We start from the raw sequence: 18,371 nt of genomic DNA on the forward strand, positions 1-18,371 counted from the left end.
CTTTACTATGTTTTAAGGTAAAAACTACAATTTCTTCAAAGATGTCTTTTCCACCAAATCACTTCTATACATCTTCATAGTTTAAAAGTGTGTGAGAAAGTTTGAGAGTCATGGAATGAGCTTTCTCTCATTTTCTTTGTAAATTGTGTTATGGAGATCTGTTTCATACAGACACTGATGTCTGATACCTCTGTACTTAGCACCATTTTGTAAACTGAGGCCAGGGGAGTCATTTATAATACCATGTTATATTACTAAATGTATTAGGAATCCAATACTGCATTACAAATTGCCCCCCAAACTTGGTGGCTTAAAGCAATAATAATTATTTGTGATTTCTATTGTTTCTGTAGTCAAGAATTCAGTAGTGGTTTGGCTGGTCAGCATTGTGATAGGTCTTTCCTGAAGTTGCAGTCAAGATATTGGTTGGGGCTACAGTCATCTCTCTAAATTTGAAATATTGATTTTTTTAAAATTTAAATTCTAATTTTCTAATGACTCTAACATATTTTTATTAGTCCTAAGTGTTCATCAAAATCCTGATTGTATATCTCCACTTGTTAACTGGATCCTATGACTTATACTAACCTCCAGCTCCATGTCTTCAAACTGAAAGTATAAATGTTGTGCTTTAACTGGCTTCTTGAAAAAGCTATCAACAAATATTTATTGGGGGCCTACTCTGTGTCAGGTTTGGATTAGGTGCTGGCATAAAACAAAATGAGAATAAACAGCAACTGACCTTGAGGAACTCATAATTTAGGTAAGAGAACAAGAAGCCAATGAAAGATTGAATATGCAAATGAACAATGGCCAGGCCATACAGAAAAGTAGGACTGTGGCCCACTGCCTACAGCAACACACTCAGGAAACCAGTCCCTCATCAAAATAAACAACACAGGAAGCCAGCCTTCTGTAAATCAGACTTGTAGAGAGCCAGGCTGCTACCTCTGGTAACAGCCCAGGAAGCTAAACAATAATTTCTGTAACAATTGGCTTCAAATGGCAAGGACTTGATTGATAACAGTTTCTCTAATTTTGTCCCTGCTTCCCAACTTAGGACCAACCAAAGAAAGCCAAATATGTACCCCTAACCAACCACAGAGGATGCTCTACTTCTGTTACTGAGTCCAAGCTCACTCTGCTGAAAATGGCAGACTAGTGCCTCAAAATAACCATCTTTCGGGGGTTTGGATGCCAGGGTTTTTTATAGATCAGAGAGAAAGAAGCAATGAGGAACTAAAGTCAAAAGGCAGAGTAGAGAGGGAGATGCAGTGGGGAAGTAAACTTAAAGAGTCTTCAGTCTTGTAAAACATCTCCAAGGGCACGTCTAGCCTTCAGAAGGGGTGTGTTAATCTTCACAGGAGGGCAGGGACAAACTATCTCTCCTTGAGCTGAACAAAGGCACTTTAGTTTACAGTCAAGCAGAGGGACAGGGTCCTTCAGGCAAGCCATTGAATATGATTAAAATAATAAAAGCAAGTCAAAGAAAGTTTCCAACACAGTCAGAACTGGCTTCCTCCCTGCAGCACTCCCACCTGAGCTTCACCTTCCTAATCATGTAATATTGAAGCCTCCACTTTTTTACACTATAAAACTTGATCTTTCCTCTGCCTGCCTTTGAGTCTATGACAAAATGCAAATGACAGTGTCTGGCTCCCTTGCTGTAGCATGTTTAGAATAAATAGACTTTGTTTATTTTGTTTGGTTGGTCTTTGTTTTTTTCCATACCAACGTCCACATAACTGTGTGGGATAAATGCCTTAATGGTAACTACAGAAACACAAAATGCTGTCGGATCCCAAGGTAGATGGAGAAGTTGTAAGGAAAATTTTCTCAGAAGATGTAGCCTTCAAGCAAGGTCTTTAAAATTAGGAATTATAATATTACTTAAAATTTTTGCATGTATATCTTGTCTCTACAATTAGATCAAGAGCAATTCATGGAAGGTAAGCTGAAAGAAACAAAGTTTCAGATTCCAAAGGGCCATTAGAGATGATTTAGGGCCTCCCTGGTGACTCAGATGGGAAAGAATCTGCCTGCAAAGCAGGAAGACCTGGGTTCGATCCCTGGGTTGGGAAGATCCCCTGGAGAAGGGAATGGCTACCCACTCTAGCGTTCTTGCCTGGAAAACCCCATGGACAGAGAAGTCTGACAGGCTACAGTCCATGGGGTTGCAAAGAGTCGGACATGACTAAGCAACAGACACCCACTTAGAGATGATTTAAACCAACAACTTCATGGTTTCTAACTACTGAAGACTGAAGGTTTGTGTCCACAGAAGATTCATATGTTGAAACCTAATCCTCAGCGTGGTGGTATTTGGAGGTGGGGTCTTTGGGAGGTCATTAGAAAGAGGAGAGTGAAAAAGTTGGCTTAAAGCTCAACATTCAGAAAACTAAGATCATGGCATCCAGTCCCATCACTTCATGGCAGATAGATGGGGAAACAGTGGAAACAGTAGCTGACTTTATTTTTTGGGACTCCAAACTCACTGCAGATGGTGATTACAGCCATGAAATTAAAAGACATTTACTCCTTGGAAGGAATGTTATGACCAACCTAGACAGCATATTAAAAAGCAGAGACATTGGTTTGCCAACAAAGATCCGTCTAGTCAAGGCTATGGTTTTTCCAGTGGTCATGTATGGATGTGAGAGTTGGACTGTAAAGAAAGCTGAGCACCAAAGAATTGATGCTTTTGAACTGTGGTGTTGGAGAAGACTCTTGAGAGTCCCTTGGACTGCAAGGAGATCCAACCAGCCCATCCTAAAGGAGATTAGTCCTGAGTGTTCATTGGAAGGACTGATGCTAAAGCTGAAACTCCAATACTTTGGCCACCTCATGCGAAGAGTTGACTCACTGGAAAAGACCCTGATGCTGGGAGGCGTTGGGGGCAGGAGCAGAAGGGGACGACAGAGGATGAGATGGTTGGATGGCATCATCGACTTGATGGACTTGGGTTTGGGTGAACTCCGGGAATTGGTGATGGACAGGGAGGCCTGGTGTGCTGCAGTTCATGGGGTCATAAAAGAGTCAGACACAACCGAAGAACTGAACTGAAAACTGAGGTCATGAGGGTGGAGTCCTCAGGAGTGGGATTATTGCCCTCATAAAAGAGACTCCAGAGAGATCTCTGACCCTTTTTCTACATGTTAGGAGGCAGAGAGAAGACAGCCGTCTGTGAGTCCAGAAGGCTGGTTCACTGGGCACTGAGTCTGCAGGCACCTTGATCTTGAGCTTCCCAGCTTCTGAAACATAAATAACTTTTTGTTATAAAGCCATCCAGTCTACAGCCATTTGTTATAGCAACCTGAACAGAGTGAGATGCTAACGAAGAGTCTGTGGCTCCTAGCTGGGAAATAACTTGCTGCAAATTTATTTTCATTTTCCTTGCAGTACCTGTCACAGGCTTAATGGTTCTAAACCTCCCGAAACTAAGACTGTGAAGTGATTTCTTTAATATTCAAATTATGAGGGCTTTGTGCCCCCATCCCTCTTGAATGAAGAAAGTTTAGTCATTCCCTGGGCTCTCTTCCCCAAGTGTTTTTAAAATCAGAGAGGCTTACATGATTCACAAATCCAACCTGGTGGAGTAGGCCACCTAATTAAGCTGCTGGCCTCAGAATATTGGTTTTCTATCCATAAGCATGGCCACTCATTTCTTGCCAATTACATGCTGCAATTTGGGGATTACCATCCATCGTCAAACACATGTTATCACTACCCTTCTGGCATGGGCAGTGAGAGAAGGATATAGAAGCTTCCTTTAGCTGATAATGGACAGAAAGTAGAGCAAAGAAAATAATGTTCACCTGTTGCTGAAAGTGGCTGCTCTGCGTCTTCAGACCCATCCTGTCAGCATGATGGAAGGATGTCTGGCTGCTGGTCCACCACCTTCTGGTTGACACCATCTTCTTTCTCAAAAAAAGACAATCCCTTGAACATTTTGCCTGACATGTTGAAGTTCCATGTATGATGTGGAATTATCACAGATATTCAGGTCTATCACTCTAGTCCTCCTTTTCTGTTCCAGAATCAATGTGTTTCTAAGTTGACAGGATGAGTGGGAGTGGAAATATCAACTTCATCCGTGAGAACCTCCTTCTACTATCCATAAGTGGGTTGCAGTGTAGAATGGCTCACAAAAATGCAATCTCGGGTCAAAATATTTCAATATCAGCACCACTGGGTTATTCCTTCAAATGATCTGTAGGTAATAATCAATAGTGCTGTCTAGCTCAGTCTAGAGCCTTTCATCCTATTCTTTTCTCCAGCTCCAGATAAAGTTTGCAATCTTATATTTTGGCACATTTTTCATATTTCCAGATCTCTTGGAGTAGAAATACACTCTCATATTTTCATAGAATAAACCATAAGCTGTTTAAATTCATTCAAAGAAAAGAATAATTTTTCTTGCTGCTGCTGCTGCTAAGTCGCTTCAGTCATGTCTGACTCTGTGCAATCCCATAGATGGCAGCCCACCAGGCTCCCCTATCTCTGGAATTCTCCAAGCAAGAACACTGGAGTGGGTTGCCATTTCCTTCTCCAATGCATGAAAGTGATAAACACAAATTCTAAAGAGTAGTACTGCTAAAACACATCAAATTTGTGTAATCAAACAGAAAACTGAGAGGCTTCATCCAAGACATCTGCTTTAGTGTTTTCATTTTCCTGAAAACCAATGGATGGGTATATATATATATATATATATATATATCCCAAATACCCGATATATATACCAAATATATATATATGGTATATGTATGCATATATGGGCTTCCCCGATAACTCAGTTGGTAAAGAATCCACCTGCAATGCAGGAGACCCCAGTTCAATTCCTGGGTCAAGAAGATCCACTGGAGAAGGGATAGGATACCCATTCCAGTAATTCTTGGGCTTCCCTTGTGACTCAGCTGGTAATGAATCCACCTGCAATGTGGGAGACCTGGGTTCGATCCCTGGGTTGGGAAGATGCCCTGGAGAAGGGAAAGGCTACTCACTACAGTATTGTGGCCTGGAGAATTCTATGGACTGTAGAGTCTCTGGGGTTGCAAAGAGTCATTCATGACCAAGCAACTTTCACTTTCCCATATGCATATATATGTCCTGTTTCATATATAACAGAAATTTTCAGATGGTTTCCCCCAAATCAAGTAAGGTCTTCTTTAAAGACAAACAAGATAAAACATGCCTTCTCTTTTTACTGAAAGAAAAAAAAAAGCAAAGCTTAAAGTTTGAAAATTATACATATCTGATGTCCACCCATCAATTTTTTTGGGGGGGGGGTCACACTTTCTGCATGTGGAACTTCCTGGGGTCAAACCCGTGCCCCCTGCAGTGAAAGTGCAGAGTTTTAACCACTGGACCACCAGAAAAGTTCACTTCAAAGCTTTTTTAAAATCTTAAGGCTTAAGATATTTTTTAATAAATGAATTAATGGATGAATTGAATGAACTTAAATGTTTACTGAGCACCTATTATATACAAGCATTGAGCCATGTAATGAGTACACTGCTAGAAAATAAAACAATGACCCTTGCCCTTCTGCAGGCAGTAAAATGAATACTGAACTGGAAATTGTGATAAGCACCATGAATGAACAAGACTAAGTTTAATGATAAACAATAAAGACCATTATGGGGAGGGGATACCCTCTTTTTAAAATTTTTATTTATTAAAAAAGTATGTAATTATTTATTTTGCTGCACTGGATCTTAGTTATAGGATATGGCATCTTTGATCTTTGTTAAAGTATATGCCATCTGGTTCCCTGACCAAGGATTGAACTTGGGCCCCCTGCACTGGGTGGCCAGAGTCTTAGCCACTGGACCACCAGAGAAGTCCTAGGATACTCTCTTTAAATAAGATGTGAAGAAGGTCCTCTTTAAAGCCAATCCATTTAAGCCAAGATTGAGAGCTGAGTTGGAGTCAGATTGGGGACCATGTGCCTAAAGTCTCTTCCCTTGTACAGTCTGCAGAACTGAAGACAGGCCAGTGATGGTGGAGTTTAATCATAGGGAGGAGAGAAAGGAGGCTGTGTTAGTTCATGTAGGGCCTAATAGGATGCTGTTTAAAGGGTCTGGATTTTATTCTGAGTGTAATGGGAAAGTCAAACAGGAATTTAAATAGGGCTGATATGAGGATTAAGCAGAAAATTTATAATTAAATTTACAGTTTCAAAAGATTACTTTGCTGATTGCATTGGTAAATGGATGTGAAGGATGCAATGGATAGGATCTGAGAGATTAGTTAGGAAGCTCTTGCAGGAGAGAGATGAGAATAAGTCCAGGTGACAGATGAGAGCAACTTGGACTAAGATGGTGGCATGGAGATTTAATCTGTAGGTGTGACTGGAGGCGGAGGGTAAAAAAGAGATAAAAGTCAAGGATGACTGACTATTTGCTGCTTCTGTCTTTTTTTTGTTTTTAATTATGAAAATATGATAACATGTTTACAGGAGATTTAGAAAACACAGAACAAGGTTACATATAGTTACACTATATTACAATTATTTTTTAAGTAGATAAATTAAGATTTTTAGTTGGAGTTTCAACGAATATACAGAGAAGTAGAAGGGTATAGTAGACCTGAAAAGCACTGTGAACCAATTCAACATAATTAAGGTTTATACAATTTTCACTCAATAATAGGACACAAACTGTATTCAAGTTCCCATAGAATGTAAACTAAGGAACACTGGAACATATCCAGGGACATAAAACAAGGTACAAAAACTTCATGCCCTAAAGATACTGAAATCATACAGACTGTTCTCCTATTACTGTGGAATTATGTTAGAAATCAGTATCAAAAGATGTTTGAAAATAACCCACATATTTTCAAGTGCAATGTGACATTTACCAAGAGAGATCTTCAACATAGCCACTGAAAGCCTCAATAAAGTGAGACTGGAAAAAACAGAGAGTGATTGCAGAGAAGAAAGCATTTAAATGAGGAATTAGTATCAAAATGGCTGCTCCTGTCTTGAGGGCACTGATGTAAACTCTTTCTGAGTTTATGCCCTTTTGGCCTTAGATTCAATGACACTGCACATAATGAAAAGCAAATTTTAAAAACTGCAGTCCCCCAAGCAGCTACCCAGAGAATGTACAAAGTGAAATTTACGTACCTTGTCATTACAAGTCATTATATTGATCCTGCTAGGCAGCTGTCCTAAATTATTTGCTTGCTGGGACTATGGTTTATTCATCTCTTTATTTTTTGCAACACTTAGCACGCTATTAACATAAAGTTCATGGTCAATGAGTTATATGTTGAAGTAAGCTGAGAGAAATTAGATATCCTCAAAGGTGGGAGATCTACCATTTGAAAACAGTTTCAGAATTTGGCAATAGGCAAAAGTCATCAGGAGTCAGATATAAGAATCACTCCACTTAAAGGCACTATGTGGCCGTTAAGTAGTGAGTGATAGTCTTGCATGGCCCATAAACTAACTAAAAGGACAACTACCAGAGAGAATCTACTTCCTTCCTGCCCCAAACCCTGAGTTCACACAACTAGCTGCATATGCTCATTCACTGACCACTTACAATACTTAAGGTACTGTCTGGGCACTGGATATATAAAGTTGGATAAACTAACATAATACATTCACAGCCATCAATCTTTTCCCTACTACAGCGTATATTTTACATTATTGCAGCTTTTTTTTGGTCGATCTGCACTGAACAAAGCTGATATGCTCTGTGACAAGAGAGATGTGTGTATTTTTTGCTCACCATTGTATTCTTTGCCCCCACCAGTGGTAGAATGAATTCTTGACATTGCCTACCAGCATTCTTCCTTCTTTAATTAAAACCCTCCCTTTCCTGAGAAAAATCTATAACTTGTGGTTTACGTGATTCTGATTCTACCTGTGTTGCAAAAGAATTGCACACATCAGAGTTTGCCCTGAACTTTTCAGAGATTTAAGAAGATCTTTCCTCTGAGACTGACCAAGCTGCAGATGAATTTTGGCAGTTATCATGCCTACCACACAGTTGCTGTTGCCGCTTCACCCATGTCCCTTTCACAGGGAAGGTTAACACAGACCTTCCCATCTAACAGCTCTTGGCTCATCATCAAGGGAATACAAAAAGCAAAACACCCTCAAGATTTCCCTGGCAGTACAGTGTTTAAGGTTCAGTGCTTCCAGCGCAGGAGGTGTGAGTTCGATCCCTGGTTGGGGAGCTAAGATCCCACATGTGGCATGTTGCGATTAAAAAAAATAAGAAATAGTATTTTTTTAAAGCAAAACACTCTTGACTCCAGATAAGACAAACTCTGTGGTGTGATTTATGCTTTAAATCTCCCCATGTGGAAAAGCTGAAACTAGTTTCCAATGGAGGCTGTGTTCTTACTTGACTTTCTTCCCCTGTTTCCCTTCCACATCTTTTCCTAAAGGCATCCTCTCAATAAATCACTTTCATAAGAATCCTATCTCAGGCTCTATTTCTAGGGGACCCAATCTAATCAACTTGTACAAAAGAAAGATAAATACAAATCACATCATTTGAATGGCTGGATCGCACCATGTTTTTCATTGTACTTTTCCATTAGGTGAGCTGGCCTGTTTAAGCTATTTAGATTTGAGTTTATATCATTTGCATCTAAAAGAGTCCTGACCTTTAGCAGCATTCTGTAAATGTTTGTTGACTAAGTATATTGAATTATAAATGGAGTAAAATGGAAATATAGGCGAGGATGGAAATGTGGTGAACTAGCTTGATTAAGCTACTTGGAGTATGTTTCTGTCGTTTGCATCTTAAAAGGTCCTGATATTCAGCAGACATTCTGTAAATGTTTGCTGAATAAGTATATTGAACTATAAATAGCATAAAATGGAAATATAGATGAGGATGCAATGAATTCCACCGAGTATTTTGAGGAGAGATGGCAATTTACATTTATCTGACCCTGAAAGCATAAATAGTTAATCAGTAGGAAGGTGAGGAGTGAGGACATTCTAGGCCTAAGGAACCTTTATAAGGACAAAAGTTTGGAAATGTGAAAGTATATGGTATTTGACAAAAATGAGTTGTTCTGCAAGGGTAGAGCAAAAGAGCGAAAAAATGCTTATTTTGTTGAAACAGCAAGTCTAGAGATTGTATGGGAAGAAAGGCAGACGATCACTGGCGTGTTTGCCAAGACTGTGGGCTAATGTTGACAGGTAGGCTCTAAAAGATAGTACAAGATATACAGACAACATTCTGATATGTTTGGAATGCAATGGTAAAGAGATTACAGCCAATGTAACCAAGCTGTTGCTATTAGTCATGGTCACATTGCAATCAAGGTCAAGATCTGCTGAGACCCACTGATTCTGAGATGAGTTCTTTACCCACATGGGAACTCAGCATACACATCAGTCTCCTTGGTGTCATTTTGTCCTGATCTGTTTCACTTGGGTGATGCTATAGCTGGCTTGTACAGCGTAAAGTACATTTATTTTGATCCTGTTAAACCATCACCAAAATTATTGGTTTTTTTCAGAAAGTAATGTTGTAGGTACAGAGCTCATATTGATTGCTCATAATAATATCTGCTCTCGCAATGTACAATATAAACCTCCATTTATACAGCCAAATGCTTTCACATGAATTTTTCCTCTTAATTTTCATAATCATTCAAAAGGATCAAAGAAGTTTGAACTTTGCCAAAGTCACCAAACCTTAAACTATGTCTTCTCTTTTCAAGTTTATGTCTCTTTCTATTACCTGAGACAGGTAAGGTATTCAGGTACTCCCATCTCTTAAAGAGAGTACCAGACCACCTTATCTGTCTCCTAAGAAACCTATATGTGAGTAAGGAAGCAACAGTTAGAACCAGATATGGAACAACTGACTGGTTCAAAATTTGGAAAGCAGCATGACAGAGGCTGTATATTGTCACCCCACTTGTTTAACTTATATGCAGAGAACATCATGTGAAGCTGGGCTGGATGTATCACAAGCTGGAATCAAGGTTGCCAGATATGCAGATGTTACCACTCTAGTGGCAAAAAGTGAAGAGGAACTAAAGAGCCTCTTGATGAGAGTGAAAGAGGAGAATGAAAAAGCTGGCTTAAAACTCAACAGTCAAAAAACTAAGGTTATGGTATCTGGTCCCATCCCTTTATGGCAAATAGAAGCGGGAAAAGTGAAAGCAGTGGCAGGTTTTATTTTGGGGGCTCCAAAAGCACTGCAGACAATGACTGCAGTCAAGAAATTAAAAGACACTTGCTCCTTGGAAGGAAAGCTATGACCAACCAAGACAGCATATTAAAAAAGCAGAGACATCACTTTGCCAACAAAGGTCTCTATAGTCAAAGCAACAGTTTTTCCAGTAGTCATGTATGGATGTGAGAGTAGGACCATAAAAAAGGCTGAGCACCAAAAAATTGATGCTCTTGAATTGTGGTTCTGAGGAAAACTCTTGAGAGTCCCTCGGACTGCAAAGAGATCAAATCAGTCAACCCCAAAGGAAATCAACCCTAAATATTCACTGAAAGGGCTGAAGCTGAAGCTGAAGCTCCAAAACTTTGTCCATATGATGTGAAGAGCCAACACATTGGAAAAGACTCTGATGCTGGGAAGACTGAAGGCAAAAAGAGAAAGGGGCAGCAGAGGATGAGATGGTTGGATAGCATCACTGATTCAATGGGCATAAATCCAAGCAAACTCTGGGAGATATTGGAGGACAGAGAAGCCTGGTGTGCTGCAGTCCCTGGGGTTGCAAAGAATCGGACACGACTTAGCAACAACAACAAGCCTCATGGTGATTTCTATGGACTTCCAATGAATATTTTCTAAGATGAGCTGCAATAGCGCTATTAGTTCTTGGTTCTTATCTCTTTGGTCTCAGGATAATGGTCTCCTTCATCTGACACCTGCTCCAGGGCCCTGGAAGTCAGACTTCCTTTGACAGTAAGCTTTCTTCCTCAGCTGCTTTCCTTGCAGGAAGGGCCTGATCCTTATCTACAAGCTTTTTGAATGTCTCATAATTGTTTCAAACTCAACATGTCTAAGGTGCAATTATGGATGATCTTTTAAAACCTATATATTCTCTACTTGTAATCTTCCCCATTTCAGCATATGATGCCACCATACAGTTATTAAAGCCAAAAACTTGAGCATCAACCTGTTATTTTCATTTCCAAAATACATCTAGAATATTTTCACTTCTCTCCATGTATCTCCACCAGTACCATCCTAGTCTAAGAAAGCTTTTTTTCATTTTGACAGCTGCAATAGCCTTCTAGCTGAACTTCATGAACTTTAAGATTTTAACCTTGTTTACTTATATACCCAATCCATTCTATATACATGGTAGGAGTAAGCTTTTAAAAATATAAATCAGATCACAACATCCTTTGGTTTAAAATCCTTCAGTGGCTCCTAATCGTACTTTGGCTAACAGATTTTGTTTGTTTGTTTGTTTGTTTTTTAAGAAAGCACTTGTTAACATTTAATGAATTTCCCAGCATGTGGCTTCAAGCCACAAGGCCATAAGCCCCACCTACACCCTCAATCTTCTCCTCAGCTCTTCTGCTGAAGAATTTGGGCTTCACGATGACAGGCTGCTTTGGGAGCTTTCCCTTGCCCAAAACTTGGTAGTAACCCTAGAAGAATAGAGAAAAGGGTTTATAATGCACCATGGCCAAGAGTATGAAAAAAGATGCAGCCAATCCACTCCATCTTGGAGGCAGCGAGGGCATGTATCTGGTCTGGGCACTCCTGGGGGCAATGATCGCCCTCACCAGTGAACTGAGAGCAGCAGATTTTCCCCAAGGACTCTAGCACACCAGGACAAGAGCTGTCAGGATGTGACTCTTGTCTCGAATAACTGGATAGCTGGATAACTCGGTTCTTGGGTGCCCTCCAATGCCCTGTAAGCACTACCTGATTACCTCTCAGTATCACTGTGCTCTTTGCTTAGTATACTCTAATCTCATTGGCTTTCTGTCAGTTCCCAGGCTACACCTAGCTCTTTTCCTGCCTCAGGGACTCTGCTGTTATACTTTCTTTGCTTGAAATGCTTTTGATAAGGCCATTTCTCTCTTATTCTTCATCCCTTGACAAAATTTTAGGTCTTTAAAGTGAGGTTTTCTGTAAACCCCCCATCAATGGTAGTTATCTCTGATATTCTTAATTTCTGCAGACTTTCCTTCCTTTACAGAAACCTGCAATTATTCGCTGTAATTATCTTGTTATTTGTGAAATTTCTTGTTACATGTCTATTGTGCAAGAAAGTAAGATTCACGAAGGCGGTGACATTGTCTCTTCTTGATTATATCACTAATCCTTGGCATACAGTAGGCCCTGAATATTCTTTAAATGAACACATGGTTGAATGAGAAGGCTATAAGATCCAGGATTTACCTTGGTTCTCATGCCATTCAGGTGGCCACTTATCCAGCTCAGGCCAGAGAGAAACTACAGAAGATGTTTGAGAACTCCAGAAGGAATTAATCTTTTTGCAGTGAAACTATTTGGGGACTTGGAGTCAAGAGAACTGCATTCCAATTTGAGAGAGTGACCTAAACCTGAACAGAGATCATGTTGCCTATCTGTCTACAGCCCCAGTGTCTTGCATCCATAATGTCTGATACAGAACAGATGATAAAAATATGATTGCTTAATTAATAAAGTCATAATATTACCTTATATGATTTTTATGAGGATTACATTAGATGTGTATGTGTGTTTTTCATATATTATAAATGTTCTTTAAATATTTCTCTCATAGAACACATAGTTGAAAGAAACACAGCTGCTTTCTTAGTCAGAGCAACTCTGAAGCACAAAGTTGGAGGACTTACACGTCATGATTCGAAATGTACTAAAAAGCTAATCAAGGCAGTGCAGTAGCAGCATAAGACATAAAGATCAGTAGGATAGAACTGAGAGTCCCCAAATAAACTTTTATTATCAGTTGATTTTAAATTAATTAATTAGTAATTTGTTATTAATAATAAACCAACGATCTGTTGTTTTTGGTTGTGCTGGGTCTTCTTTGCTGCCCACAGGCTTTCTCTAATCATGGCTAGTGTGAGCCACTCTCCATTGCAGTGCTCGGTCCTCTCATTGCCATGCTTTCTCTTGTTGCAGAGCACAGGCTCTAGGCACCCATGCTTCAGGAATTGCAGCTGTCTGGCTCTAGAGCCCAGGCTCAATATTTGTGGCACATGGGCTTACTTGCTCTATGGCATGCAGAATCCTCTCAGACCAGGGATTGAAACTGTCTAGGACTGTTGATTTTTTTTAAGTTTTGTTGAGATAAAGTGTCATAACTGACAATTTTCCATCTTAATCATTTTTAAGTGTACCTTTCTGTGGTATTAAATATATTCATAATGTGGTACAACCATCACCATCATTCATCTTCATAACTTTTAATCTCATAAAGCTGAAACTCTATACCCATTAAACAATAACCTCTTTCCCCAATCCCTGACAACCACAATTCTACTTTCTCTGTCTAGATTTTGACTACTCTAAAACCTACTTCATATAAATAGAAACATGCAGTATTTGTCTTTTTGTGACTGGTTCATTTCAATCACCATAATATCCTCAAGGTTTATCCATGTTGTAGCATGTCAGAATTTCCTTCCTTTTTAAGGCTGAATAGTATGTTATTGTATGTTTATACCACATTTTACCATTCACTCACCAATGATGAACACATAGATTGCTTCCATGTTTGAGCTATTGTGAATAAAACTGCTATGAACATGGGTGTATAAAGGTCTATTTGAGTCTTTGCTTCCAATTCTTTTGGGCATATACCCTGAAGTGGAATGTTAGATCATACGGTAACTGTATTTTTAAGGAGCTGCCATACTCTTTTCCATAGTGGCTGTACCATTTTACTTTCCCACCAACAACATACAAGGATTCTAGTTTCTCCACATCCCCATTAACATGTTATTTTTGGTCTTTCTTTTTTCTTTTTTGGTAGGACCCATCCTAATGGATGTATGTCATTATAGTTTTGATTTGCATTTTCCTAATGATTAGTGATGTTGAGCATGCTTCATTTGCTTATTGACCATTTATAGACAACCTATTTTTTTTTTTCTGACTGCACTGCACAGCTATGGAGGATCTTAGTTCCCCATCAGAGCAACTTAGTTGCTCCTGCAGTGAAAGCATGGAGTTCGAACCACTGGACCACCAGGGAATTCCCCCTTGTTGGCCATTTATATGTTTTCTTTGGCGAAATGTCTGTTTCAGTCCTTTGCCAAATTTTTAGTCAGTTTGTTTTTGTTTTTATTAAGTTTTAAGAGTTCTCTGTATACTCTGAAAATTAATTGCTTATCATATATATGCTTTGTAAATATTTTCCTTTATCCTGTGAGTTGCCCTTTTATTTTATTGACAGTTTTTTTTAAAATATTTTATTTATTATTATTATTTTGGCTGTGTGAGTCTTCATTGCTTCACAGGCTTTTCTCTAGTTGTGGTGAATGGGAGCTCCTCTCTAGTTGTGGTGCTTGGGTTTCTCATTGCTGTGGCTTCTCTTGCGGTGGAACACAGGCTCTAGGGCGCACAGGCTTTAGTAATATTGGTGCACAGGCTTATTAGTTGCTGCTTCCGGGCTCTAGAGTATAGGCTCAAAACTTGTGGTGCACAGGCTTAGTTGCTTCTTGGCTTGTGAGATCTTCTTGGATCAGGAATGGAATCCGTGACTCCAACATTGGCAGGTGGATTCTTTACCAGCTAGCTACCAGGGAAACATGACAGTATTTTTTGATGCACAAAATTTTTAAATTTTCATAAAGCATAATTTGTCCATTTTTTATTTTGTCACCTGTGCCTTTCGTGGTGCATCTAGGAAATCATTGCTAAATCCAATATTGTATAGCTTTTGTCCTATTTTTCCTCCTAAGTGTTTTATATTTTTAGGTCTTACGTTTGAGGTTTTGATCCATTTTGAGGTAATTTTGGTATGCCATGTTAGACTAAAGTCCATTTCTTTTGCATGTGAATATCCACTTTTGCTGGGCTTCCCAGGTGGCACTAGTAATAAAGATGCTAAGTCGCTTTAGTCGTGTCTGACCCTGTGTGACCCCATAGACAGCAGCCTATCAGGCTCCCCTGTCCCTGGGATTCTCCAGGCAAGAACAGTGGAGTGGGTTGCCATTTCCTTCTCCAATGCATGAAAGTGAAAAGGGAAAGAGAATGCGCTCAGTCGTGTCTGACTCTGTGTGACCCCATAGATGGCAGCCCACCAGGCTCTCCCGTCCATGGGATTTTCCAGGCAAGAGTACTGGAGTGGGGTGCCATTGTCTTCTCCAAGTAATAAAGAACCCCTTGCCAATTCAGGAGTAAGAGACATGGGTTCAATCCCTGGATTGGGAAGATCCCCTGGAGGAGGGCATGGCAATCCATTCCAGTATTCTTGCCTGGAGAATCCTATGGACAGAGAAGCATGTTGGGCTACAATCTATAGGGTCCCAGAGAGTTGGACATGACTAAAGTGACTTAGCACCCAAGCATCCAGGTTTTCCAGTACCATTTGCAAAACAGCTGTCCTTTTCCCATTGAATTGTCTTGGCACTCTTGTTAAAAATCATTGGACCACATATGCAAATAGTTTATTTCTTGACTTTTTATTTTATTCCATTCATGTATGTATATGTGTGTGTGTGTGTGTGTGTGTGTGTGTGTTTATGCAAGTACCACACTGTGTATGGTCAATTGTTCTTTGACAAGGATGCCAAGACAGTTCAATGGAGAAATAATAGTACTTTTAATAAATGATATTGGGACAATTGAGTATCCACATACAAAAGAATGAGATTGGATTCCTACTCACATCACATACAAAATTCAACTCAAACAGACCAAAGAACTAAATTTAACAACTAAAATCACAAAGCTCTTAGAAGAAAACATAGAAATAAGTCTTTGTGACTTTTAATTAGGCAATGGTTTCTTAACTATGACACCCAAAGCACAAGCAACCAAAGGAAAAAAGTTAAATTGAACTTCATCAAAAGTAAAACTTTTGTGCCAAAGGATACCATCCAGAAAGTGAAAAGAAAATCTACAGGATAGGGGAAAATATTTAGAAATTACATATTAAATAAAGGAGTTATATTCAAAGTATATTAAAAACTCTTACAACTCAACAACAGAAAGACAACCCAATTTTTAAATGGGCTAAAATCCTTTAAATTGAAGGCTTAATAGACACTTCTTCAAGGAGGATATGCAAACGACCAATAAGCACATGAATATATGTTCAACATCGTTAGTCATTCAGTTTAGTTCAGTCACTCAGTCATGTCTGATTCTTTGTGACCCCATGGACTTCAGCATGCCAGGCTTCCCTGTCCACCACCAACTCCCAGAGTTTACTCAAACTCATGTCCATTGTGTCGATGATGCCATCTAACTATCTCATTGTCTGTTGTCCCCTTCTTCCACCTTCAATCTTTCCCAGGATCAGGGTCTTTTCCAATGAGTCAGTTTTCTTTGCATTAGGTGGCCAAAGTATTGGAGTTTCAGCTCAGTATCAGTCCTTCCAAAGAATATTCAAGACTGATTTCCTTTAGGATTGACTGGTTAGATCTCCTTGCAGTCCAAGGGACTCTCAAGAGTCTTCTCCATTCAGTCCAGTTCAGTCACTCAGTCGTGTCCAACTCTTTGCAACCCCATGAATCACAGCATGCCAGGCCTCCCTGTTCATCACCAACTCCTGGAGTTTACCAAGACTCATGTCCATCGAGTCAGTGATGCCATCTAGCCATCTCATCTTCTGTCATCCCTTTCTCCTCCTGCTCCCAATCCCACCCAGCATCAGGGTCTTTTCCAATGAGTCAACTCTTTGCATGAGGTGGCCAAAGTATTGGAGTTTCAGCTTCAGCATCAGTCCTTTCAATGAACACCCTGGACTGATCTCCTTTAGGATGGGCTGGTTGGATCTCCTTGCAGTCCAAGGGACTCTCAAGAGTCTTCTCCAACACCACAGTTCAAAAGCATCAATTCTTCAGCACTCAGCTTTTTTTATAGTCCAACTCTCACATCCATACATGACCACTGGAAAAACCATAGCCTTGACTAGATGAAATGCAAATCAAAATCATTAGGGAAATGCAAATCAAAACAGCAACTGAAATACCATTGTATACCATAGAATGAATATTTTTTAAAAAAATGATCACTAAGAATTAGCAAAGGAAAAAAAAGATTTCAATAAATAATGCAGAAAGTTATTTAGATAAATAAATATTGGTAGGGAAAAAAGAGTGAAAACATGGAGAAATTGGATTCTCATACCTTGTTGATGGAAATGTAAGGTGCACTTTGGAACACAATATTGCATTACCTTAAAATATTAAATATACAGTTGAATGACCCAGAAATCCTCCTCCTAGGTATATACCTAAGAGGACTGAAAACATGTGCACTCAAAAACTTGCACACAAATGTTCGTAAGATTTGTCATTCATAAAAAGTAAAAAGTCAAAATGATCTAAATATCCATCAACTGTAGTATATTTATATATTAGCAATAAAAATAAATTAAGCACTAGTATATGTTACAACATAGATGAACCTTGAAAACATTATGCTAATGAAACAAGCTAGACACAGCTTACCAAGTATCATTTAACTCCTTTTATATGAAATGCCCAGAATTGGTTAATTCATTGAGAAAGAACTTAGATTAATGGTTGTCAGGTGCTGGGAAAAGGAGGATGACTGCTAATAAGGAGAGAGTTTCTTTTGGGGGTTATGAAATTACAAAGTGGTGATAGTGTTACCACTTTAGGACTTTAGGACTTTCACCACTTCAGGACTGATCCTAAAGAAGATCAGTCCTGGGTGTTCATTGGAAGGACTTATGTTGAAGATGAAACTCCAATACTTCGGCCACCTGAGGCCAAGAGCTGACTCATTTGAAAAGACCCTGATGTTGGGAAAGATTGAAGGCGGGAGGAGAGGGGACGACAGAGGATGAGATGGTTGGATGACATCACTGACTCAATGGACATGAGTTTGGGTAAACTCCAGGAGTTAGTGATGGACAGAGAGGCCTAGTGTGCTGCAGTCCATGGAGTCACAAAGAATCGGACATGACTAAGCGACTGACCGGAACTGATAGTGTTACTGAATGCAATTTCTTGTTCCCAACTCATAGCAAGGCAGGTAAACCAAAAGTTTGGAGTCCGAAGCAGAGAAAAGTTTATCACAGGGCCAAGAAAGGAGGACAGGTAGCTCATGCTCAAACACCTGAACTCCCTGATGGTTTTCTGGGAGAACATTTTTTTTTTTCATTTCAGTTTTATTTATTTATTTATTTTTCACTTTATAATATTGTATTGGTTTTGCCATACACTGACATGAATCTGCCATGGGTGTACATGTGTTCCCCAT

At 39.4% G+C, this 18,371-nt stretch overlaps 1 pseudogene; it reads right to left on the minus strand.

Annotated features, from left to right (window-relative positions):
- LOC102191720 overlaps positions 11,474-18,371 on the minus strand; it is a 104,274-nt pseudogene continuing 97,376 nt past the window's right edge.

The sequence above is a fragment of the Capra hircus genome, chromosome 15 (assembly GCF_001704415.2).
Source record: "Capra hircus breed San Clemente chromosome 15, ASM170441v1, whole genome shotgun sequence".
NCBI lineage: Eukaryota > Metazoa > Chordata > Mammalia > Artiodactyla > Bovidae > Capra > Capra hircus.